At 34.9% G+C, this 26,733-nt stretch overlaps 1 pseudogene; it reads left to right on the top strand.

The window, feature by feature from the left end:
* LOC113059354 (igLON family member 5-like) overlaps positions 1-19,723 on the top strand; it is a 28,905-nt pseudogene extending 9,182 nt beyond the window's left edge.
* Positions 19,724-26,733: the final 7,010 nt, after the last annotated feature.

Here is a 26,733-nt window from a genome sequence, read left to right as displayed (position 1 = left end):
TAAACCTTTTGATTTTGTGGTTTTCTTTTTGTTTGGCCACATCACTTAATATGCTTTTATATATATTTTTTTTTTTTATGTTACCATGTTGTCATGAGATTGTCCCACATACATCACTTGATTGTGTTTTAAAAATCTAAAAATATGTAAAAAATGTAAAATTTTAAAAGTATAATTTATTAAATTATGTATTTTTTTTAAAAAAATGTGACCAATGCTCTAAATTGACAGTAATATGTGTAATTGTAAAAAAAAAAAAACACACACACACACACACACACACACACACACACACACACACACACACACACACACATATATATATATATATATATATATATATATATATATATATATATATATAAATTATTTTTTCCCATTGAACACTTAGCAAAAAATAACCACGTTGGGATACATACCAATATCATGATATAACATTTATCCTATTCTGCATATAATTGTAGTCATAGCTTGTCTGCAGATCTTTCGGTCTGTGCTTTTCCTCACTCAGCACTTCCTCTGCACCTCATAACCCACCGGCACGGCAGAAATAAAGAGAGGGGCGTAAAGCGAGACAGAACGAGCCACATTGTTATTCAGCACTAGTCACTGCAGTGGAGCTGTTTGGTTGCCAGCAGCCGGGTGAGAAATTGGGCGTGTAGATTCAGCCAGGGAAACACAAAACCATCTGGACCTGTACATCACACTGTAGGGAAGCAGACAGGAAGCGATGACATCACAATCACACAACTGACGCACAGTTGACAGGTGCCACGCCCACTGTGTGACCAGCTTACGGCTCACATGCATCTCCATGTGGATTGAAAGTGGCAATAATCACACGTTCGACAGGTCAATATCATTCATTAGACTGAACACCCACACACATTATGTCCAGTGCATGTTAACTAGCAGAACCAGGCTGCGACATGCACATTGAGATGGATAATATATAGTCTTGTGTCCCATAAAGACACATAGACGCTCTTGTTAGAGTCACAGACATGGACAGAAAGACAATGTCGGTCAAGGTGACAGCAGAAGATCATTTGACTAGAGAGGCTTTTTCTGAGCCTCATAACCGATTTATTGGCATCTCACAGAATGTAGATATAATCCTAACAGGATGAGGGTTGATTCCAGTGAACGCTGAGTACCTTTGTGCAGCATAAAACCTCTCTAATGTGATTTCTGAAATATAGCTGCATTATGAGACTCAGATTGAATTGAGAATGCCTTTTAACCCTATAAATGCTGCTGTAGATATGATACACAAATTTCTAAGGCCTTTGAATGACCCATAATGATCCATATAAATATCGTAATCTGCACAAAATTGAATCATATTTTTGCCCAGTTTTTATCTATATTCCCCGTGTATTATAGCCGTATGTGTGTGTGTGTGTGTGTGTGTTTGTGTGTGTGTGTGTGTGTTTGTCTAAATGTTCAATAAACAAGATTTTTCTGAATAATATTTCATATGTCAGGCTTTACAGGGTTAAAATCCAGTAAAAATATTATAATTTAAATTGAGATAGTAAACAAAATGTAGAATTTTAATGTAACAAACAGATTTAAAATTAAATTAAATTACAAGGAATTCTTATAACTGTCATTTCTAATTACTAAAACAAAGCCAATGCGAGATATATATATATATATATATAGATAGATAGATATATAGATATAGATATAGATAGATAGATAGATAGATAGATAGATAGATAGATAGATAGATAGATAGATAGATAGATAGATAGATAGATAGATAGATAGATAGATAGATAGATAGATAGATAGATAATTGACCCCATGACTCTGGTTTTTTTTTTCTACAGTAAGTAGACATTCAAAAGGCCCTTTTTACCGCCGCGGCGTTTGTACGGAAAATGAAAGCAAAACTGGTAGTAGTAGGCATCACTGTTTGATTTGATTTATCCTGCCAGTCTAAGTGTTTCTAAAGCTGATTTTGTCATTTCACTGATATTTTCCAGCTGCAGCGGAGCACAAATGTGTCTGGCCACATGGGAATGCGCTTGTCAACTGTGAGAAATAAATACAAATAGCGTTGTCTACTTAGTAAGCATCCCAGCTGGAAGCGTGCGAGATGTTCCAGTCTCTTTACCTGTAAACCCTCTCTGTCTGGATCAGATGATGTCCGGGTGCTCAGATGGCCCGACGAAGATGTCACGAGGGAGCAATATTTATTACACTAATGGATTGAGTGAATAACACTGCTGTAAACCCTAGTGTGCACTCTGTCGGTGGCGTCATCAGCTGCAAATAATCCTCTCCAGTTCACTAGCTTCGCTAATCCTCCGGAATAATCTTCAATTAGAAAAGGTGCCGTATTCGTGGAATAAAGTCCTGGCAGTTGTGAGTTTACAGGTGTGTGGCTGCCTTTGTGTTTTCCATCTCTTCACTGGCTGAAGCCAGGCAGAAACTACTAAGAAGTGGATTATTCTGGCTGACACTGAGATTTTTGTGTGCCTTTTCTAACCGTGGAAGATGAAAATGGTTTCACAAGAAATCAAGTGTGAATCTCTAAAGCTCATTTCCACCACGGGATAAAAAAATTAAAAAGATAATTGACACTTTATCTCACAATTTTGTCACAGAGAAGTCAGTTCTGAGAAGAAAAGTCATAATTGCAAATTAAAGTGTTCTGATGTAAACTCGTAATTCTGATTATTGCTATTTATATCACAAAATTAAACTTTTTATTATGTTTATACCCTACAATTCTTACGTTTATCACAATGCCGTTTTTATATCTCACAATAATTCACATTTCTTTGTCCACGATTGTTTATATCTCTCAATTATTTTTCATGCAAATACTCTAAAAAAGTATTTTTTCATGCAAATGTGAGTTTATTAAGTTATACCTTTATTGTTCATTTATAAGTTTGTTTATTGAGTTATGAAGTCCAATTCTGAAGAAAAGAGTCGGCTTAAAATTTTCTCTCACAATTGCATGAAGTCAAAATTGTGAGAAACAAATTCAAAATTTGCAATCTTCCAATTCTAACTTTGTCACAACTGCAAGTTTCTATAATTCATAATTGCACGATGTAAACTAGCAAGTGCAAGAAAATAAGTCAGAGTTGTGAGATAAAAAGCATTCTCGGTTCCCTTTTTTATTTTTTATTCTGTGGCAGAAATAAGCTTCCAGATGTATCTGTTCTCGCTGTCATTGTTGTACTAATAACAGCCACTTTCATCACACTGAGGCAAATCCAACCTTGTCCTTGTTACTAAAGATTTGTGTTGTTGTCAGTTTCGTCTCGCTAAAGGGAAAGAAGTGCCTTAGAGGTGCGAGACAGTCTTTTTGTAGTTCACAATGGCCAGTAAATAAAGCTCAGTGACGCATTACCCAACACAAACTCTGTGATGTTTATCTGAGAGCGACACAGACTCATGTTTCTTATCAAAGCCTTTCAGTTTATTCCGGGGACCGTTTGTCACTCGCCTTCACTCTTGTTAAATATATAAATTGTAGTCTGTTGAAATTAATTTTTATCAAGGTGAAGTATGTGGTTTCTGCTCAACTGGAAAAAGAAAAATATATAACAGATTGGAGTTCTGTTCATTGCCAGCAGTGGTTCGGAAATGACACACTTCTACTCGAACGCAGTTGAAATAAACTTTTAGGCTTTGGGTGAAGTGTAAAAGTGGTTACAGGTAGTGTAGTGGTTAAAGATCAGTCAATTCCCATGCCACCATTGCGCTTTAGGGCAAGACGTTCAACAGTAGGGTACTCTCGCAGGAACGAGACCACCTTGTGGTCCACCGACCGGAAGTCAGTTCGGATAAAACGCGTCTGCTACATGATGAATAAGGAGAGGCGGTCCCGTGGTTCCTGCTGCCGTGTCCTTAGCTCTTTTTTAGATTAATTTGACATTGTGGAACAATACTGCTGCTTCTGGAACACCTACCAACCCAATTACGCTCACGTATGACATCGTGCACTACAGCGCCGGTTTTCAATCACCCTCTTGTCTTTTGTGTTCACAGACGGTCTCATGAATGAAGGCGAATTCCTAGAAATCACAGGAATCAAGCGGCATCAGGCGGAGGAATTTGAATGCATCACAAACAACGGCGTAGCGCCACCAGACACGCGCCGCGTCAAGGTCATAGTCAACTGTAAGTCGAGCCGCTTTGCTCCTGTCAGCAACTCACAGTGACATCCGAATGGTGTCTGATCGGTGGGAGTGTTTCTGAACTCTCTGTGGATTGATTAATTGAAATAAAAATTGGATTGTAATCAACTGTCTATAGAATTAAACTCTTTATCTATTCCTCATCTCCTCTCGCCTCAACAGTGTTTAAAGATCTTGAGATCTTGAATTGCAATTCATTATTGTATTTAAGTATTCTGTTCTTGAGTACTGTAGAAACTACCAAATGTTTGTTGTCAATAATTTTTTTTTTTTTAACAAGGACATATTGAGTTGATCAAAAGTGACAGTAAAGATATTTATTATGTTTCAAAAGATTTATATTTGAAATAAATTATGTTCTATTCAACAAAAAGGCCCAAATTGTTTCATGTTTCTACAAAAATATGAAGCATATTAGAATAGTTTCTGAAAGATCATGTGACACTGAAGACTGCAGTGATCATGGAAATTAATTACATTTTAAAATATATTCAAATATAAAACATTTATTTTAAATTGTAATAATATTTCAAAATATTACTGTTTTTACAGTGTTTTTGATCAAATAAATACAGCCTTTGTGGACTCACTTACCCCAAACTTTTGAACATTAATATATGTTCAAAATCTATATATCATGACACAAATATTTAGTCGTATTCTTATTAATCTGAATTTTTGTCTTGTTTCCCAGTGAAATATCTAAACATCCTTCAGAAATTAAATTCACTTGAGGACCAAAATTATGTACGATAATAAAAGAATATTCTAAATCAATTAAATTATTTACCTTTTTTTACCTATATATTTTTTATAAATATATATAATTTTATTCTATTAATTGTATCTATAACTAAAGTATTTTTAGTGTCAAACAACTACACAATCTACTGATTCTACTGAAAAGTATAATAATATTCATTATAATAATAATGCATGGCCTCTTTGGATTCCTATACTTTACAAAGTTTGTGCATGGCAGTTAATGAAAAAAATATCCTCCGCATTTTGGGTTTTATCAGCCAATATTAAAAAACATTTCGAATTTTCTTTTTAATACAAAACAATTATTGTAAGTACAATTTAAAAGCATACTTGAAAATAAAACTTTTGCATGTCTATACATATATATAAATATATATATATATATAGATAGATAGATAGATAGATAGATAGATAGATAGATAGATAGATAGATAGATAGATAGATAGATAGATAGAAATAGATATAGATATAAAACAGCTCTCAAGTTTGAAATCACATGATGCTGAGAAGATATTTTTCTAATTTTTGATTTAATTATTACTTAAATTGAATAACATGTGCTACTACTTTAACTTCAGTACACTGTCTGTTTGTTCTTTAGATCCACCAGTGATCACAGATGTAAAGAACATGCCCGCCCAGCTGGGAAGAACTGCAATCTTACGCTGTGAAGCTATGGCGGTGCCCACAGCATCCTTCGAATGGTACCGGGATGACCGAAGGTAAGCGAGCGAAACAGATGCTTTGAACCATACCGGGTTTACGTGACAACTCACCTACCCTAACGTGTGTCATCTGTCGTATTACTTCTTTCTCAGGCCGGTAGAGAGTGATAACACACTGAAGATTAAAACGAAAAAACACGTTCCCTGCTGCTCTTCACCAACGTCACAGAAAAACACTTTGGCAACTACACCTGTTTCGCCTCCAATCGCCTCGGGGCTTCCAATGCCAGCATGTTACTCTTCAGTGAGTACCTTATTCCTCTCCAACTCTGCAGCGCTCGCTTTTGTGCTCTTGAAACATTCGTAAATCTACAAAGCCATAAAGTCAAGGATAAATAAACACCCTGCAGGAAGTGACTTTCCACTGTACAAAATAAGTGAAGTGTGCATTTCTCGCTCCTCGAGGCTAGTTTATACGTAGAGTTTCACCGTAGACGGATAATAGCGATGTGTCCGTTGATGGTACTTGAAAGCAAATGGTCTAGATCTGTATGCTCAGCAAAGTGCATCGTTTTCAAGCTTTTTAATAATGCATAACTTGAGCAAACTCAAACTTGCAGCGTAAATCTTTTGAAAGAGTTTTGACATGCAAAGACAATATGCATGACTGCTGGGAAAATTCACATGCATAAGCTCAGAAGTTTCTGTATTTATTTTAATTGTGAATACGTGACACAATTTCATACTTCTTTTTCTCTTTTTTACTTGTTGGTAAAACCAGGACACTTGTTTAACACCAACGCGTCAGAAACAAAGACCAAAGATGTGCATTAATCTTGTATTTGAACATGTTACTGTCCCAGCTAAGATAAATATTTTCCAAGAATATTTTGTTACTGTTCCCATGAAGTACTGAAAAGATCTCTGAACATTTAAAATGTGCAATTACAATGACTTTTTTTAAAGAAAGTGAAAAATTTAAAAAAATGTATGTGAATGTTTGAGTAAACATTAAGCATAATTCAAAATAGTTTTGATGACTCCCAGTGGCTGTGTGTGGTATGACGCCCTAAATAAAATCTCACAGGAACCTAATTTTTTTTAATATCAACTTCAAATTTATAACATAACTTATTTAGACACAAGGCTTTAATTTTATACCAATTTTAGAGTAAAAATTGTTATGTAAAATATTTATAATAATAAAATAAAATTTAATTAATATAGCACATATTATTTACAGTACATTTAAACTTCTATAACTTTTTGATACTTCAATTTTTTGAAAAAGATTCCACTTTTGCCAAAGTCTGCTAATTTTCTTCTTTAAAAAGAGATTAACCTTATGTTTATATTCCAAAATGTTCAGCAATTTTAGTTTGGATCGTGTATTTTAATGCCTATTTAAAAAAATGGGGGGTGACAGTTAAGGGGGAGAATGTTCAGTTTTATCATTTTGCAACATAATGGTAACATTAGTTTTGAATGTTCTCTAAATGTTCTGAAGCACAAAGTAAGTAACTTTAAAAATAAATGCATTTTGCTAATGTTCCCATTAAGTTATGAAAAGGTTAGTTTTGAATATTCTCTGAAATGTTTTAAAAACATTATTTTTTGGTTCTGAAACAAGTCTAATGTTCTCATTAGTTTATGAAAATGTTATTTTTAACCATTTCGGAGAACATAAAAAAATAAAGCTTGTTCTTGGTTATGCAAGGATTTGAGAAAACATTAAGGCAACATTCCATTTAAAAAAAATTGAAAGTATTACGGGAGCATTACTATTTAATGTTCTCTAAACATTCTGAAACATTTAATAAGTAATAACAAAAAAATAAAATTCTAAGAACACAACTAATGTTCCCATTAATTTGCAAAAATGTTTTTTAAACATTATTTTATTTCATAGAACTTTCAAAAATAATTTGTAAAAAATGTAATGTTTTAAGAAATGTTTTTTTATAACTTAATGGGAACATCGGCAAAGCATTCATAGAACATATTTTTAAACGTTATTCTTTATTCTTTTTTTTTCAGAATGTTTAGCCAACATTCAAAAGTAATATTCCCATAGTTTTCAAAATTATAAAATGGAACATTCCCTTAATGTTTTCTCAAACATTCGCATTCTAGCTTAAACAAATGGTTAAGAAACCTAAGGGGACATTACTTCTGAATGTTCTCTGAACAAGAAGCCATAATGTTGAAAAAATATCCAACTAAAACGTTTCAGATAGAAACATTTACATGTAACAATTACATTTTTGTTAACTAAACCCAGACAACTTTGAACAAATGTCCTATTAATGTTACAAAAAGGACATTTGTTTATAACTTTGAAAGAACTGTTCCAGAACATTCGCCTGGAAAAGTTCTGAGAGTGTTCCCTGTTAGCTGTGAAGGAGAATTATGGGAAAAACTATTCCTAAGTACATAAAATATGCAGTGAAGTGAACGGTCACAATTTAAAATGAATTATCTTGCACAATTTGAAGGCTGCATAAGAGTTTGTTAAAGTTTGTTGCGCCCCAATTGTTTGTTAACTTTTTCTAGCACATATTTTGTCCACTACAGGACATCTGTGTCTTGAGAAGTAGAGGAGTCCTATAAAAACACGTTCTGCTGTTGAAAATGAAAGCTTCCATTGTCTGACAGTAAAATGTCTGAAAATAGTTCATCTCAGCTCTGCTTTACTGAAGAAAAACCTCAGGGATTTTAAAAAATCCAGGGCTGAATGAAACACAATAACAAATCACATCAGCACTACAGATTTCCTTGTACAAGAGATTTTTCACTTGTTTTCTAAATAATATATATATATTATTATATTATTTTTTTATAGGCAGAGAGACTATTTGTTTAATGCACTAACGCCAGCGGCATTCATCGAGCAGCTTGTTTTTTCATCCAAAGGAAAAATAAGAAACTATATTGTGCATGAAGCAAATGAAGCCTGTTAAGATTTTTGTCCTGCATATGCATTATTTTTATGACAGCTAAGCATATTTTCCCCCGAATTTCTCATTACTGTAATGCTTTTCATTATGATATTGGCAATTTGTGTATAAATGTGCGCTTATTGTAATAAAATGTGTCATAATGCAAAAAAATATTTATTCGATCTTGGGAGTGAAATATGACTTCATTATATTCTTGACTTTCACACCAGTGTTATTAGTGTCATTGATACACTGTTGTACTTTTTTATAAAAATTATTATTAATAATAATATATTCTATTATTAATATACTGTACTTATATTATTTTTGTACTTTGAAGATTTATTTGTTATTTTTTGTTTTAATTTTGATTTATAGTTTAAAGATTAATATATATATATATATATATATATATATATATATATATATATATATATATATATATATATATATATATATATATATATATATATATATATATATATATTATTTTTGTTGTTTTTGTCATTTTTAGTTTTTGTGTGTGTATTATTAAGATTTTTCGAACTGAACTACCATTTTTATGCAGATTTACATCCACACTAATCCAAAAATGTGAATATTTCCCATCTCTCAAACATATATACATAGATATATCTGAGATTAAGTTGTTTGAAGATTAAGATGTCTGAAAATATCTTGTTTGAATAGTCCCAAAACAGAAGTTATGCTTCTTGGCTCTTCCCATAAACTGCGTAATGCTGGATCTTTAGCGTTGTCTGTTGATGGTGTTGCTCTGGAGTTACAAAGTAAATGAAGAAATCTGGGTGTTATTTTTGATCCCTGCACGGCTACGACCTGTGCTGTCTTTCTCTATTGCTGAAAGGTTAGTTAATTTCTTTGTCTTTTCTCGTTTAGATTATTGTAATGCCCTTCTTATTTGAGTTTTAATATCTTATTTGAACAAACTGTGATCTTCTTAAAGTGGTCTTTTAGTCGATCTTAAAACACGGCTGCATTCTTGGGTTGATCGGTCAATTCTCTCCCGGCTGACAACAAGGAAGCAAATTCGTTAGGGATTTTTAAAAATCTTGTTTTAAAACTTTTTTATTTTCGTCTTGCTTTCAGTAATTTTTGTGTAATACTCTGGATGTTTGCTTTTGTGTATTATGTATTATTATTACAATTTATTTCAGTTTTATTTAATTTAGTAAATCAAGTTTAACTAAAATAAAATGAGAAATGTTGCAGAAAATAACTGAAAGAAAGAAAAAAACAAAGAAAGAAAGCTAGAAAGAAAGAAAGCTAGAAAGAAAGAAAGCAGGAAAGAAAGAAAGAAAGAAAGAAAGAAAGAAAGAAAAAGAAAGCTAGAAAGACAGAAAGAAAGAGAAAGAAAGAAAGCTAGAAAGACAGAAAGCAAGAAAGACAGAAAGAAAGCAAGAAAGAAAGAAAGCTAATAAAGAAAGAAAGAAAGAAAGAAAGCAGGAAAGAAAGCAAGCTAATAAAGAAAGAAAGAAAGCTAGAAAGAAAGAAAGCAGGAAAGAAAGAAAGCAAGAAAGAAAGAAAGAAAGAAAACAGGAAAGAAAGAAAGCTAGAAAGAAAGAAAAGAAAGCAAGCTAGAAAGAAAGAAAGACAGAAAGAAAGAAAGAAAGAAAGAAAGAAAGAAAGCAGGAAAGAAAGCAAGCTAGAAAGAAAGAAAGAAAGAAAGCAAGCTAGAAAGAAAGAAAGAAAGAAAGCAAGCTAGAAAGAAAGAAAGAAAGAAAGAAAGCAGGAAAGAAAGAAAGCTAGAAAGAAAGAAAGCAAGCTAGAAAGAAAGAAAGCTAGAAAGAAAGAAAGCAGGAAAAAAAGAAAGAGAAAGAAAGAAAGAAAGCTAGAAAGACAGAAAGAAAGAAAACCAGCTAGAAAGACAGAAAGAAAGAGAAAGAAAGAAAGCTAGAAAGACAGAAAGCAAGAAAGACAGAAAGAAAGCAAGAAAGAAAGAAAGCTAATAAAGAAAGAAAGAAAGAAAGAAAGCAGGAAAGAAAGCAAGCTAATAAAGAAAGAAAGAAAGCTAGAAAGAAAGAAAGCAGGAAAGAAAGAAAGCAAGAAAGAAAGAAAGAAAGAAAACAGGAAAGAAAGAAAGCTAGAAAGAAAGAAAAGAAAGCAAGCTAGAAAGAAAGAAAGACAGAAAGAAAGAAAGAAAGCAGGAAAGAAAGCAAGCTAGAAAGAAAGAAAGAAAGAAAGAAAGCAAGCTAGAAAGAAAGAAAGAAAGAAAGCAGGAAAGAAAGAAAGCTAGAAAGAAAGAAAGCAAGCTAGAAAGAAAGCAAGCTAGAAAGAAAGAAAGCTAGAAAGAAAGAAAGCAGGAAAAAAGAAAGAGAAAGAAAGAAAGAAAGCTAGAAAGACAGAAAGAAAGAAAACCAGCTAGAAAGACAGAAAGAAAGAGAAAGAAAGAAAGCTAGAAAGCAAGAAAGACAGAAAGAAAGAAAGAAAGAAAGAGAAAGAAAGCAAGCTAATAAAGAAAGAAAGAAAGAAAGAAAGAAAGCTATTTAAACTAGCCCAAGGTTTTTGTTGTAGAGAAAGGGGAAGGTTTCCTGGAAACTGCTGCTGGTTAGTAAATGAACACATGAAACAACAGCTAGTTCATGTTTCATTCATTTAAGCCTCTTTCTTTGCTGAGGCTATAATTTACCACAGTGGTTTACTCATCTTCTGCATCAATTAGATCCTGGTCCTACTGTAGACCCTGGTGAGATACTTCATGATAAAATGTTTTCAAACTGAGCTGTATATAGTCATATTAACCAAACACAACATAAACAACCAATTAGCATGGAGTATATGTCAGTTCTGCCACTGCAATCATTGTAGAAATAATCAGCTTTAGTATTTTATGTAGTGTTATTTAATTTCCATTCAGACATTCTGTTGTGTACTTATACCTCATTACTTTCTTCAGTCTGTAAATTTGCACTACCATATATATATATATATATATATATATATATATATATATTAGGGGTGTAACGGTTCACAAAATTCACGGTTCGGTTCGATACGATACACTGATGTCACGGTTCGGTTCGGTTCAGTTCGATACGTTTTAGATACAGCAAAATGTAAAAACATCTCAACTTTTCAGAATGCCGCAAGCGCACCGCGGGTCATGTGACAAGAACCAACCAATCAGCTTCATCCTTTCCCGTAACAACGTTGAGAGCTCAGCCAAGATGAAGGAACAGCTGATCATAGTTGTATATGGATTGCAATTTTGAAATAAATTTAGTAGCAGAGCTACTGCAAGCGATTTTTAGAGCTGCAAATCCATTTATCCTTCGCTGAAATTTCCGCGTCTCATGGAGAGAGCACGTCATTGTTGCTTAGCAAAGACAGACGCCTCAGGAGAAAGACGCGCTTAGCGTTTTCCATGCGTTTTTAGGCACGATATGTGAACGGCCCCTAAGGCGCTCGCTCACTCAGCACGCGCTGAAGGCTCGTTGCAAAATGTCTAATGCATTTAACAGACCAGAAATATAAGATCCTAAAATAACCAACAGGTCTGGTGTTTGGGTTGGATTCCCTGTAAGCTATAGTGTCTAAATGCTGCAGGGATAGTTTGCTGCGTGCATGTTTCTCCTTTTTTTCGTCTTTTCCCAGATAGTACTGACGCATATATCCCAGATATTCCCGCTGGTGTTTTTTTTTTTTTTTTTTATTCCCGCTGGTGTACCCTGTCATGTTGCAGATGCGACATACCGTTGTTTATTTATCCACCACTCTCTTGCCATCACCATTATAGCTTAAAGGGAATCCAAAGTGCACCCAAACACCAGACCTGTTGGTTATTGGAGGATCTTCTCATTTCTAGTCTGTTAAACGCATTGGCTATTTTGCAACGAGCCTTCAGCGCGTACTGAGTGAGCGAGCGCCTGCTGAGTAGCCTAACATAAACATATAAGATGGTGTTTTTTTCTTCTTCGGGAGTGTCAGGGGCGTTGCCTGTTACGTTGTTTGGGTTATTGGGCTACCTTGTTGAACGCATATCATTATATTTCTTTCTCTCTCTTTTTTTCTTTTTTCAAATATAATTAATTACTCCAACGAACCGTTCGGTATACATAATGCGTACCGCGTACCGAACCGAAAGCGTCGTACCGAACGGTTCAATACGAATACGCGTATCGTTACACCCCTAATATATATATATGATATTATGCTCTATGCATAAGCAGATTAAATTTCCATATATCATTAGTCTTTATTTTCATTTGTAATTTTCATTTGCATGTTTCATTTGAAGTTACACTGTATATACATGTATATCATATATTAAATATATTCCGTATGGGTAATAAAACAAAGAAAAAAAAATTCCAATCAAACAAATGAATACAATGCTTCATTTTACATGTACAAAATACAGTTATTCAGCCAAGCCAGTAAGTTGCATAATTGCTGTATTGAAATGTTTAAGTGTATATTTCTGTTGTGGTGATGCATTTCCTATTGAAAAAGCCCTTTAAACATCTTAATTTATAGTCTCTGGTGATAAATTTTGTTTCAGTTCCTCTTGAGAACTGGTAGCATCACTCCATTTGAGGCTCACTTTCTTTCTGACCTTAAACACAACCTATGAAGGTGCGGTTAAGCACAAAAACAAAAGAAGCAACACAAAGTCAGCTGCTGTACATAACAGCATAACTTCACAGTCTGACTGTGTTCTAGATCCATCTAAGTGAGCTCTCAGTGGAAAAGTTTGGTACTGGAACACTCAATGCAGAGATCTTAGCAAGCAAAACCTAGAAAGGAAGAGGAACTGGTCACAGCAAAGCCAGGATTTATGAGAAGGAGCCAAAACATTGAGCTAGTGAGCATGTAGTGTTGCACATCTCAGAGTTTGTACAGATGTGATGCTTTCATCTTTCATTTGTTCCAGTTTTCTAGTATTGCAGATAAATCAGTGAACAAAACTCTCAAACCTCTACTGTTCTTTCAAAACTAGGACTGCGTGTATAGAGCCCTATAGTGAAAAAATGACACAGAAAAAAAATAAAATAAACTGGTAAGTGCCTTTGTGACAAATGGTCTTAAATATTTATAAACAGTTCAATTGAAAAATTATTTTTAGAAATATTTTTGTATTTGTTCAAATAAATATTTTAGTATATATATATATATATATATATATATAATTGGTGACAAACAAGACTTTGATTAATTTTTTACATATTTTGTATTTATAAATTATTGTATTAATATATTTATGAATAACTGTCTATATTTGTATTAATATATATTAATATTATTTGTAATATTCCTCTAAGTATTTGTGTATTTAAATATATTTTAATATAGTAAATATTTATTATTAATGAAGCAAATCAATAATTGAATAAGAGATTGGAAGTAATATGTATTTAAATCATTTCATTATATAAGAACAAAGAGCATGCAGATTGCTACTAGCACATATAGTGAGAAAAAAAAGTTTGGCCAGCAGAACAATTATAGTTTCGTGTCATTATTATTATTATTATTTAAAATGCTGTGATTGACCGATTGGAGCAAAGTATTTCAGAGAGCCGTTAAATTGTTTGTGGCTGTACATTTTCGCTTATATAATGCTTTTATAGCTTATTAGCATTAAACAGCAAGGCCTTCGCACAAGTGGCATGCAAGATCATCTCATCTGTTTTTGTTCTTTCGGTTTGAAATTCTGCAGTGTCTTGCATTATTTTGGTTCCTCCCTTCTTGTCTGTTCTCCAGCCCATTCTGTAGGAGCGAGTCTCTCCTCTTGTTTGTTCCCACTCCGTTGTGTCCTGTTACCCCAGGAATTCATCAGTGGCTTCTCTCCCTCCATTCTTCACATTTCAGGGAGTCTGCAGGGAGTGATTCCTGCTCTGTTCCTGGCATTTCTTCCCCTCACTCATTACCATTGTACATGTCTCCTCCATCTCTCTCTCCACCATCTCATTTTGTCTCCCATTATCGCTGTGAGTTTTCCCATCATGAGTGACCTGCCGTCACTTCCATACATCTTCTCTTGTTCATGTTGCTGCCCCGCAGTCATCTGGATTTAACTCACACTTTTCCATCAAACATGCTGTAACCTTTCTCTTCATTCTTAGGAGAATAAACATCTGTCCCACTGCTCTCTGTCTTTGGATACCTCACCTGAAACAGAAATCCTACTATTATGTATTCACTCTCATGTTGTTCCTTACTATTATTGCTTTTTATGAATAATAGTATCTATCCTAGTTCCTCGTACTCTGACCAATGAATTGATTGTTGATGTGTAAATGCGGACTGTCAGATTGTCAGATTTTTTCAGATATGCAATGATTTCCAAATAAGCTATTTTGTAGATATTGTAGCAAGCCAGTGACGGAAGGAGGAACCCCCGACCAAAGGAGCAGGCACTGGCTAGGAAAAGTCATCAGTCATGGGTACTTCCACCTGCTCACCCTGCAGACATGCAACCACCCACAGCTGTAACCAGTGATGGCCTAATGGAGGTCATTATATAGCTTGGATCTCTGCTTCAGTCTGGGGTTGGTGGCCCCAGGACGAGATGCTAAAACTCTGGATGGTCTAGAGAACAGACCACCTGAAGAGTAACAAGAGATAGCGTGTTAACGAACAAAGAGAGTGAATCTTGTCACATCTTAATGACCTGCCTTTATTCTGCTCTGTCGTCCCTTTTTAAGGCGGGCCAGTGGTGAAACGCCAGTAACGCTCCTGCACTGGGCAGTCCCTACCTAACAGGACTGGTAAGGCTGTCAACCACCCCAATTTTGAAAATGCATACTCCTCTGGGGATAAGCATCTCAATCTGCGCAGTGGGGTAGCTCCCACTCCCCCCTCTCCTCTGGTACTGGGATGCCCCATTCTCAATAGATCTTGACAATTCACTTTCAGTACCTCAACGGTCGCCTGATAGTTTTCCAATAGCTGTCAGAGTCTTGAAATCTGCAGGGATGGTTTGTGCAGCATAGGGAGCAAATACAACAGTCTAGCACAATTCTTTCCACCAACAGGGGCCTTCCCCTGTAGTGAGCCAGGCCCTTGTCAGTCGGTTCAGTGTGACTTTCTGAGGTCTCACTGGTTGGGTCAGATCAAAGTCCATGAGTGGAACCACTGGGCATGAGAGGCGAGGCTATGCCCATAGTGGGCCAAGATGGCCTTATTTAACGTCATATAATCAGCTGTATCTTTAGTAGGCAGGATAGACAGGCTCTTTGGGTTTCCCATGTCAAAATAAGGTGTCAACAAGGTACCCCAGTCTTCTTCCGGCCAGTTCTCTTAAATACCTCCAGTTGAGCTTTGACATCATCCTCTGGAGTCTGCTTAGTGAGTACACTCACTGGGTCTGTGGTGGCTCTGGTTTTAGGTATGATTTGACACATTGTTGTAACTTCCTCCCTAAGGGCACATAGCTCCTCCCTCTGTTTGGCAGGACTGGTCAGCAATGCATTAATGGCAGCTTCAATTCTGTCCTTGCCCGTGGTTTATTTTCTGGATGCTTAAGCGCTGATTTATGTGCCCGCATTCTCCACCAAATGTGATGTCCTAGGGAAATGTGATTTTTTTTTTTTTTTTTTTTTAAGTTGCCACAAAACACAATCACAAGGGAGGCAGGTGCAGCATAATTCTTTTTATTATTATTATTTAACCAAGAAAATAGGAGGGTCAAAAGGAAATTTTAAACTGTAACTTTGGTACTTTACGGTCTGGGGTATCTTTGGTGGCTTTGTTCCCTTCATCCATTTTTACCAGCTTCCTTAAAAAGGGAAGACAGAGGAGAAGAAAGGCAGGTTATTAAGTAAGATGTGACAAGATTCACTCTCTTTGCTGTTTTGCTGGTTATCTTGTTACTCTTCAGGTGGTCTGTTCTCTAGACCATCCAGAGTTTCAGCATCTTGTCCTGGGTCCAACAACCCCAGACTGAAGCAGAGATCCTAACGTTATGATGACCTCCATTAGGCCATCACTGGTTACAGCTGTGAGTGGTTGCATGTCTACAGGGTAAGCAGATGAGATGACTTTTCCTAGCCGGGGCCTGCTTCTTTTGGTCGGGGGTTCCTCCTTCCGTCATTGGCTTGCCATAATACATAATTTGTTCACTTGGGATGAAGTTTGAGTTTTTAAGAATGCAGAGTGTTTTCACAAACACTTCAAATTGTTTTAGTTTCAAAAGATCACTGTCAAGATGTGTCATGAAATTACCATTTTAAGTTGAATATTAAACAAACAAACAAAAATAATCCAAAATATACCATACAAACAACCTTACTGTTTCCTTTTTGTGTTAGATAGAGTAAATTATTTTAAATTATATTCTTGCATTTCTTTATGTGAATGTTTCATTTTAATATAAATAATTGTAATACAAATCAGTCATTTAAAAAGCTATTTTTTTATTAACAATTTATTTATTTATTTTAAATAGGCTACATGTTCTTACTAACTTATTTTCTAACACAAAATTCATACAAAACAAAATAATAATAACATCAGCCAAACTGAACAGTTGCTTTAGAAGTGAAAAATGAATAATAATTATAATAATAAAAACAAATTCTATATGTTATATAATATAATATAATATCAATAATATTATTAAATTAAATAATATTGATTAATAATTAAAGTTGTTTTGTTTTGTTTTTGTTTTGTTAAAGATGAAAAAACCAGTGCAATTAGTAAATGCACTAATTAAAAAAATTAATAGTCTTTTATGATTTCATATTGCCTTTTCATGCTGCACACAGTCACAAGATTTTCACGTTGACCAGCTTTCGCTCTCATTCACCCTGTTCACGTCTGCTTCTCTCTGCTCTTACAGGGCCCGGGGCCGTGTATGGAGGAGCGGCGTCTCTGAACGGCCGTTTATCAGGAGTTGGTCTGTGGTTCTGCCTCTCCATCTCTGTTCTGATGAAGGTCTAAAACTTTCCCACTTTGAAAGGAGTCTTTAAATACGAACCTATCACTGTGAACAAAATTAAATTATGCATTAATCCAGGAGCCATTGCTACATCACTTCCTAGTCATTCCTTCCTATTCCCATTCACGCCCGGTCGCATATCACCGCTTCACTTCTCCCTCCCGTCGCCAACGATGCTCACCTTTTTTCGTCCAAACCTAATATGTGATGCATATGATGTGAACGACGAGTGTAATGCCAGTTGGTTGTCTCTTGAGGTGCGTGCTGGACATGCTGGTTGTAAAGTGATGTGTCGATGATGACGCATGCGCTGTTCGGGTGACCCTCTTGAAGCTGTTTGTGGCAGTTCATCAGCAGGCCCATTGCCTGTTGATCCTCGGATCCTGACACAGAGTTCTGAGCTGAACAGTGGTGCATTCTGACATGCATAGCTACTATGAATGATGTCAAACCTGCACATGTTTTCTTTCTAGCAAGGACGACCATGTCATTTCGGCCCCTTGATTGCATTTGATTGGGCTCTCGATCTCAAAGCAAACTCCTGACCCACGTCCAGCCCTCATATTGACCTTAGTCTGTCCATCACTCAGATCGTCAGTCCTTCACAAGTGTAAATATATATGCAGTAGAGGCCCCTCATTCCAGCTTAAAAAAAAATACATTTCCCATAAGCCTCTCTGTTTCAGTCTTTCGGCTCGGAGGATATTGCTGCCTTTAAGTCATGAGGGAATGGTCATATTTACGGGATTTACAACTGAAATGTCATTATTAGCCAAGAATCATTGGTTTTTATTATAAGACGTTTAGTTTGTACACATTTAGTGTTGTTCTCTTGTGTTTGATGGGATGTTAAAGAGAAATGCTTTAAAGTAATTTCCAAACTCATTGCAAAATAAAAAATTGGAAATTAGTGTTGGAAATGTAATATATTTGGACACTTTTTGGTTGTCAAATATTAGCTAATAAAATAAAGCTGTAGATGTCATTCATCTGCTAAAATGCATTTAAACATGCAAACATTTAGAAAACTTTTGGAAATTATTTGAATGCATCATGGAAACTCATAACAGTGCAGCTTTTTAGAATAATTTGACTACATCATTGCAACTCAAGAGTACAACTTTTCAGAGTTATCTAAATGCATAATTGCAACTCATAAGCGTGCAGCTTTTCAGAATTATTTAAATGTGTCATTACACCTCATAAGAGTCCAGGTTTTCAGATTTCTTTAAACGCATCATTGCAACTCAAGAGTGCAACTTTTCAGAATTATTAAAATGCATCATTGCAACTCATAATAGTGCAACTTTTAAGAATTGTTTGAAGGCAGCATTGCAACTCGTAAGTAGGAACTTTCCACAAAGACTTGAAGGCAGCAGAAGTTTCTGGCATCTCCTGGCCCGAAATAGTTCATTGACTTCTTGTTGCTTGTGGATAGCATGTACCGGTTATAAATGTCCCTCTTGTGACCTCACTTTCCTGCACCAACCCCGTTTTAACCCCCTGCACTGTGTACATTTTAATCTGCAAGGTTATCTGCTATTACTTTTTTGGTGTTAATAATGATTATAATGATGATGATGATGATGATGATGATGATTATGATGATGACAATGTTAATATGTATTTGAATAAATATGATAGTAATTCCATGTGAGAAAAAAAATGTCACAGCTGATCACAAGCCATGTGTGTGAAAATATTTTGTACTAAAGATCACTGAATTCATCAAACGGCAAAAAAAAAAAAAAAAAAAAAAAACCTTTTGAAGTATCGTACTCCGTTTTACCACTTTTTAAAAGTGGAAGTAATTTGACCAAGTCGACTCATCCGTAAAAGAGAGCAATCAGTAAAATGTGAGGACGCTTACATGCTAGAAGGATCCATTTTGAGTATGTGCAAATTGGACTAATATACAAGTGCAGCATTGCTTTTCCAAACCATTGCATTCGTCCTTTGTCATGCACCATCTGCATTGACCTCAGTGCATTTACATTGTAAACTAGCGTGTAGGCGTCCTAATATAATTTCAAATGTGTACTGTATTTTTTTTTCCATGCTGTTGATGACTGTAATGTGTGATATATTCTGCAGTAATGATGTAATGCTCATGTCTGCCTCGATAACATAACCAAAATCCTCAGCATTTTGCGGTTACGTACATGTCGACATGTTGGTGCAATGCTGAGTTCCATTCAGAGATGATTAACGGATGTATTCCTATGTGATATCACCAACTTCCTGCAAAAATGCATGCATTACATAAGAAACAAAATGGCAATTTACAGTTGTTGTTTTTGTTTTTGGTCAACAGTCTTCTCGCAACCAAATTGCTATGCTATGCAATGCTAGCATTTGTTCTGTAAGTGTGCAGCTAACAAACAGGACCATTCAGCATGTTTTATGCATATTTGCTAAACATTTTGTACAGACCCCAGCACATGACGTGCAGAAAAAATACATATATCGTGGCCATGAATTAAGAATGATTTTTTTTTTTTAGGTAAATCGTGGCCAAACTAAACTAAAACTTCCTTCGTTTTAGCAAATCGTAGTCACACCATACTAATTTGTTCTTTCATTTTAGGTGTTTTAGTAAAATGTGATCGCGCTGTACTAATTAGTTCTCTCATTTTACTAAATCATTGTCATGACTCATGCCAAACTAATTAATTCTCTCGTTTTAGCAAAACGTGGCCAACTCGTACTAATTTGTTCCCAAGTTTTACTAAATCATGGCCGCGTTAACTTCGTTCTCTCGTTTTAGGCATCGAAGTTAATTGTGGTCACACCAAACTAATTAATTCTCTTGTTTTTGTAAATCACAGTCATATTATACTAATTCCTTCTCTCATTTTATCCATAAATCCTCTTCGCACTGTACTAATTTGTTTCCTTGTTTTAGTAAATCATGGCCACTTCTTACTAACTCGTTCCCAAGTTTTAGTAAATCACATCCACGTTTTTCTAATTCGTTCTGTTGTAAATCGTGGCTACATCGTATAATTCATTCCCACATTTGATTTGTTTTAGTAAATCGTGATCACACTACTAATTTGTTCTCTCATTTTAGTAAATCGTGGCCATGCCGTACTAATTAATTCCATTGTTTAATTGACCTTGAATTAAGTTGTGGGAACAAATTCTTATTTAGCCACGATTTAACTAAAACGAGGGAACATATTTTTTATTTTATGTCCACAATGAACATATTTTTGCCTCTATTTGTTTGGGGCTAAGTAATTATCCTTTACATCTCCGTGTGAATTCCTGCACAAATTTCCAAAATGCACGTCTGAATTGATGGTTAATTAAATTGCAATTTTCCAAGTAGGAAGTTGGAAATCCAACAGTCCCAGCTGAATGGAACGCAGTACGCCACTAGATTCTGCGCGCCGCCTCTTTTTTTCCATTCAGAATCAGATTAGCAGGAGATAAAGATGTAATTAGCCAGCAACTGCGACTGGCTAAGCAAGCGGAGTGTCATATTCTCTCTGTCCAGCATCTGGTGAGCGGCAAAGCTCATAAATCAAGCTCAGTCCGGGCGCTGACAGAATCCTCCTCAAGGACAGCTGTGCCTGTGAGTCTCGAGCTCGACGTGGAGTCTGATCCACTACAGACTAATTAAACGCCACTTAAGAGCACACGGCGAAGAGGCTTTGACGTGAAGCAGCGGTGCGCCGTTCACAATGACCCTGCATGAGCGCTGACTGTTCAGTTTGCAATGTTAATGCTGTATATACGATAATACGATAATGTTATCCCTGAATATGTGCTCCATTATTGCATTTAAGCCAGCAATAGCCCCGGAATAAAACCAAAACCTATTTAAAATCTAATTTAAAGTCTGACGGCTACTATGCCATTATTAATGAATACTGAAGACTGAGTGCATTTCGTTCTCTGTGCACTGATAACAGATTTTGCTTACTGCTTAGTATAACTACACCGTGGACACAAAAAGTATTTGGATGCTTATATGACACTTAAAAATATGCATTGTCTTTGCATCAGAAAATATTAAACGTAGTGCCATTTGTTTTTAAGAAATTACAAATACTTAAAAAATGTGAACACTCTAAAATAATTTATCGAAATTAACCTTGTTAGATTGCAAAGGATAAAACAATAGAAATTAAGATTTAAAAATATCTAAACATTTTCTGGTTCTTAAAAGTTAGTTGATCAAAAGTTAGTAATCATTGAGATATAGATTTTATAAATTGTTGTTTATACTTTAAATTATAGTTGTTGTTTTGTTTTGTTTTTTACAGTTTTCGTTTTCATTTTAAAGTTTTTGTAATTGTCTTTTTTTCTTTATTTTTTTATTTTAGTTTTAGCTATTTTAGTTTATATATATATATATATATATATATATATATATATATATATATATATATATATATACACACACACACACAGCTGTACACAATATTCATCTACTTTAAAAAATCCTGACCTTGCAAAAATGGCTTAGAAAAGTGAGAAATCTAATACTTTGACATTAAGATATTTAAGTGACTTTTAAGTGTCTAAATACTTTTCCCGTCACTGTATGAAGGTTCAATTTCAAGCACAAAAGCAGGTGATTTTTCAGATTTTTCGAGTCTATTAAACTTGCTATCCCGCTGACAGTCTGCTTTTGTCCGCTTTTGTCCGCTTCCAGCTTATCCTGTCATACTCACGTTAGCATCGCCCTCGAGGTCCACCGATCATCTCTGTGTACATGTATTCTCCTCAAATATAAGTAAAAAAAAAAAAGTATGAAATGTTGTTGCAATTCTCTGTGTGGGTATAACGCATGTCAGTGTCTGTTTTGGGTGGAGTTTCTATGGATGTGTGATTATTGTGATGGAGCTCTGCTGGTGTCTGGATCATTAACCCCTCGTGATCCCCGCGCTGATCTTCAGAGGGGTCTGAGATAGAGGTCTGGTGTGGAGGACGAATGTGAGCATGGGTCAGACGGGGGGTGTTTGAAAGGTCTCTGTGACTTCAGTGCCTGTTTCCACCATGAAATAATACAAATAAATAATTCTTTTTTTTTTTTTTTTATAAAAAAAGTTCATTCCAACTTTTTATCTCACAGTGACTTTCTAAATAAACCATTAATTCTGACTTTTTTTCATGAATCTTATTTTCTAATTTTCTCAAATTTCTATTTTTCTTCCAGATTTGCAAGTATCTTGTAATTCTGACTTTTTATGTTGCAGATGTAAATGTAAATAAAAAAATGTTGTTTTTTTCCACAATGAAATAAATAAAATAGATTATTGTGTCTTTTTTATAAATTCTGCCTATTTTCTGCCAAACTTGTGAGTTTATATCTCAGAATTCAGAATTTTTTTTACATCAAAATTCTAAATGGTAAAGGTAAAATTTTTTATTTTTTATTTTTATCACATGGTGGAAACAAGCTTCAATACGATAAAGACCTTGGCTGTATCTGAAAGCTGGAAAAGTAGTCAAAGTAGGAAGGCATCAAGGCACATAAAAACATTAAAAACTATTTTAATTAAATCAAAAACGAAAATAAAACTCTGCCTAACAAACCCTGCTTGCAAATGCATTTTCTGTCCAGTTCCTAAACACGTTCCTTGCGTCTGTTTACAAATGACTTACTTGTAGCTTTCTGTGCATATTAAAGTTTAAAAATCATCCTCATGTCTGCCGATCTAAAAGTTGATTTATAACAGATTAGATGCCAGCACTGCACAATGTTGACTAAATGTCATTTGTCATAGTGTTAACAAGAAAAGTTGAGACAGTGAAGCTACTTTATCCAGCTGGCCACTAGATGTCATTTCTAAATCACTATTCTTGCATTTTGTAGTTTTATGAACATCATGCATTTATTTAATTCACAAAAAAAATATGCACAATTAGTTCTCCATAGTCTTTAAACTATAAGAGCACCGTTTATTTATTTAGGAACAGAAGATGGCTAGGCTGAAATGTTTGTTCACCAGCATTTTCACTGTTAAAGAAGTGGTTAGTTGGTGTTAACCTGGTTTATACCAACCTGCAAGCTAGACAAGTTCCCATAACCTCTCTAAAACCAGTCTGATAGTGTGGGAACCAGCCACTTTAGATCGGTTTATGCAGTTGCTTTCAGATTGCAGGTGTTTGTGTTTGTGTTGCATTAGCCTGTGTTACATAACATACAGAGCTTTTCACAAACTGAATGTCAGTTTCTATTGATACTGTGTATCTGGAGATAAAATATCAAGACAGTTTGCATTTAGAAGTAGATGGTAGAATGATAGATAGTCCAACTATTAGATAAATTGTATGAAAATAATCTAAAATGTGAGAATATAAGCTTGTTATCGGTACTGTGTATCATTAATGTCACAATTTGTTCTCATTACAAATTCAGGAGAAATGTAAAACGACTTCAGGCTAGAAACAAACATGCACAAAGATGTGCAGAAGTTAAGGTTTGGTGTTATTCAGATACTTATCTAAAAGCTTCAACAGTTTACCTAAATTTCTCAACAATATTACCCCACCATGAAAGAGAAAAATGACCGCCAAGGACATTGTTTGTGCTAATGTCATTGTGGTGCGTCTTGCACCATAGACGTTGCATTTTGAAGACAGCGTATCTGTCTGTTTGCACATGTCAGGATGATGTCTTGGGTCGCTGCATCGCATCTTGCTGTTTTTCAGCATTTTATGTGATTTTAAGCATTCTGAAGTGCAGAAATTGTAATTCAGTTTTTAGAAATATGTCTCCAGACCACTCGTAAAAATAGTTTAGAGTAGAGAAGAAAAAGAACGGGCTTAAGATACACTCAAAATAATATTTTACATTTAAGATGCATGGTTTTGAAATTGCATATAAAATGTGCATGCATTTGGATTACACATGTTAAACAAAGTAATTCATTCAATGTGATGCAAATTATGTTAAAAGTGCAATCCAAAAGCATGCACATTTAAATGCAATTCAGCCTTTTTTTAGTTCAAATTTGATGATGCATGACAGTATATGATGCATGATAGATAGATAGATAGATAGATAGATAGATAGATAGATAGATAGATAGATAGATAGATAGATAGATAGATGTTGCTGTCCTGCGTTCATTTTAATTCCAGGGATTTGTGAGAAACAGATGGTTTCATGTCAATCATTTGCACATGTTTGAATAAGAATTCACTAATTACTAATGTGCATAATTAGGACTAATTAAGTTGTCTGAACAGCACACTGGCATTATGAAGACATAACAGAACCAGTTCCTCCGAAAGCGGCGGGTGATCGACCCACTGCGGCGCATTTCAATAAGTGCTTTATTCCCGAGACTCGGCGAATGTCAAGAGCGCATGCTGTTTTGGCGCAGAACGTGACGTCAGCGATCAGCCAGTGTCACTTTCGGCTGGTTTCTGAAGGACTTAGAGTTTAGGTTCCAACCCTGTTTCAACACACAAACCATGTCATTTTTAAAAAAGCATGAAGGACTTTATTAGTTGGATCAGGTGTGTTTAATTTGGGTTGAATCTAAACTCTGCAGGGCTCCAGCTTTCTAGGAATCGAGTTTGACACCCTTGACTTTCTGGCTTTTCTAGGCAAATCATCCCAATCCGAGCGTCCCGTGGTGCTCACGTCCTCCAGACCTCCACCTCCGTATCTCTGTAATGTAGATGTTTGTGTGAGTGTGTGTATGTCTGTGCATCTCCAGCCTTCTTACAGCAGGCATGATTGGTTGTGTTTCTGTTTCAGACAAATGGATTTTATCCCCCTTATAATTGTGTTTGAGAAATCAATGATGCAACTGAAGAACAGCGGAAAATAACAGAGCGTTGTCATCCACAACGACTCATTCTGTGCTGTGATGTAATGTTTCTTTGAACGCCGTTTGTTTTACAGTTCTCCCTGTCCTTTGTTTTCAGGTGTGTGTAAATCTTTTTAATTCACAAAAAGGAGAAAAAAGTCGAGAATTTAAATGGAAGGAGAAAAATAAAAGCAAATTTTGTTTTTAACATAACGCTGCTGTGTATTTCTACTCGTCTTTCTTTGACGTGTTGCTGATTCTGGTTTATTTTAAAGTCTTTGTGGCGTCGATGTGATGCTGCTGTAGTTTCCTCCAGAACCCAAGATGTATATCTCACATCAAACCGATCATAATACACACACACACACACACAGTCAAACCAAAAAATATTCCAGCTTTCCAATAAAACTATTTCAATATAACGTGTGGTATCTTTCTTAATAAAACATTTTTGAATAATGCATTTTCGATATATGCATTTAGAAAAAGACAAACTTGCAATAGCACAATTGCATATTTCCTCAACAAATATATATATAATTATTATTATTTAAAAAAATCTTAGTAATACAAATAAATTAAAAATCAATAAATATGCATAAAAAAATGGCTGTCAAAAGCAAAAATGCTATATTTTGTAGCATTTTTGCTTTTGACAGCCATTTGCAATGTGATAAAAAATAAATTGTATTATCCCTTAACAACTATTTGTTCAATGATCAGCCCATTTTCTCATACTGTACTTGTCATCATTTAATGCCTAACCCTGATTTCATGGTTTGAATTCTGGCAAGTGACAGAAAACAATTAAAAATACAAACATTGCAATGTTTTCTGCTACATCCAACTGCATCCAAACAGATTTTGTGGGAAATTATTTATAAACTTGAGTTTATGCTAAGTTTTTTGACATTAGACAGAATATGTTCCACTCCTTTGTAGATTTTAAGATAAAGGATAAATTATACTTTATTTTAATGCTGTTTTTATTGTTTAAACTTTTGAGGCAGAAACCGAAACAAAGTTTTTATGTTGAAGTATGTGTAAATTTTTACACTAAAGGTGAATCAAGGCTGTCACACTTCAACAAATGCCCTAAAACAAAGAGGTGTGCACTATATTTCAGGTCTTTTGATATTTCTATGACAGCTTTATGTTAGGAACAGACTGAAATCTTTAAAGCATTATGCACAGATGAATCATCTTCTTTTTTTTTGTCATTTGAAGCTCCATCATCTTCATTGATTTTCATTTGTGTGCAAATGTGTGTGCGACTCTGCTAAACCCGTCATTTTGTGTCTGGCGAGAGAAAATCCTACAGGTTTGGAACAAACGGAGACTATTTCTATGCAACTATTGCTTTAAATGTGATGCGTAATACACACGGCATTAGCAGCAACAAAAAGACTGAAGTCAGAAGTTCATCAGCATTTTTTTTTTTTAAAGCATCACAATGTTTTCTTCTTATTTTGACATCCCATAATGACACTTAATCTGCTGTGTTTCTGTATTGCTCT

The sequence above is a fragment of the Carassius auratus genome, chromosome 41 (genome assembly GCF_003368295.1).
Source record: "Carassius auratus strain Wakin chromosome 41, ASM336829v1, whole genome shotgun sequence".
Classification (NCBI taxonomy): Eukaryota; Metazoa; Chordata; class Actinopteri; order Cypriniformes; family Cyprinidae; genus Carassius; species Carassius auratus.
This window is presented reverse-complemented; position numbering and strand designations above follow the sequence as displayed.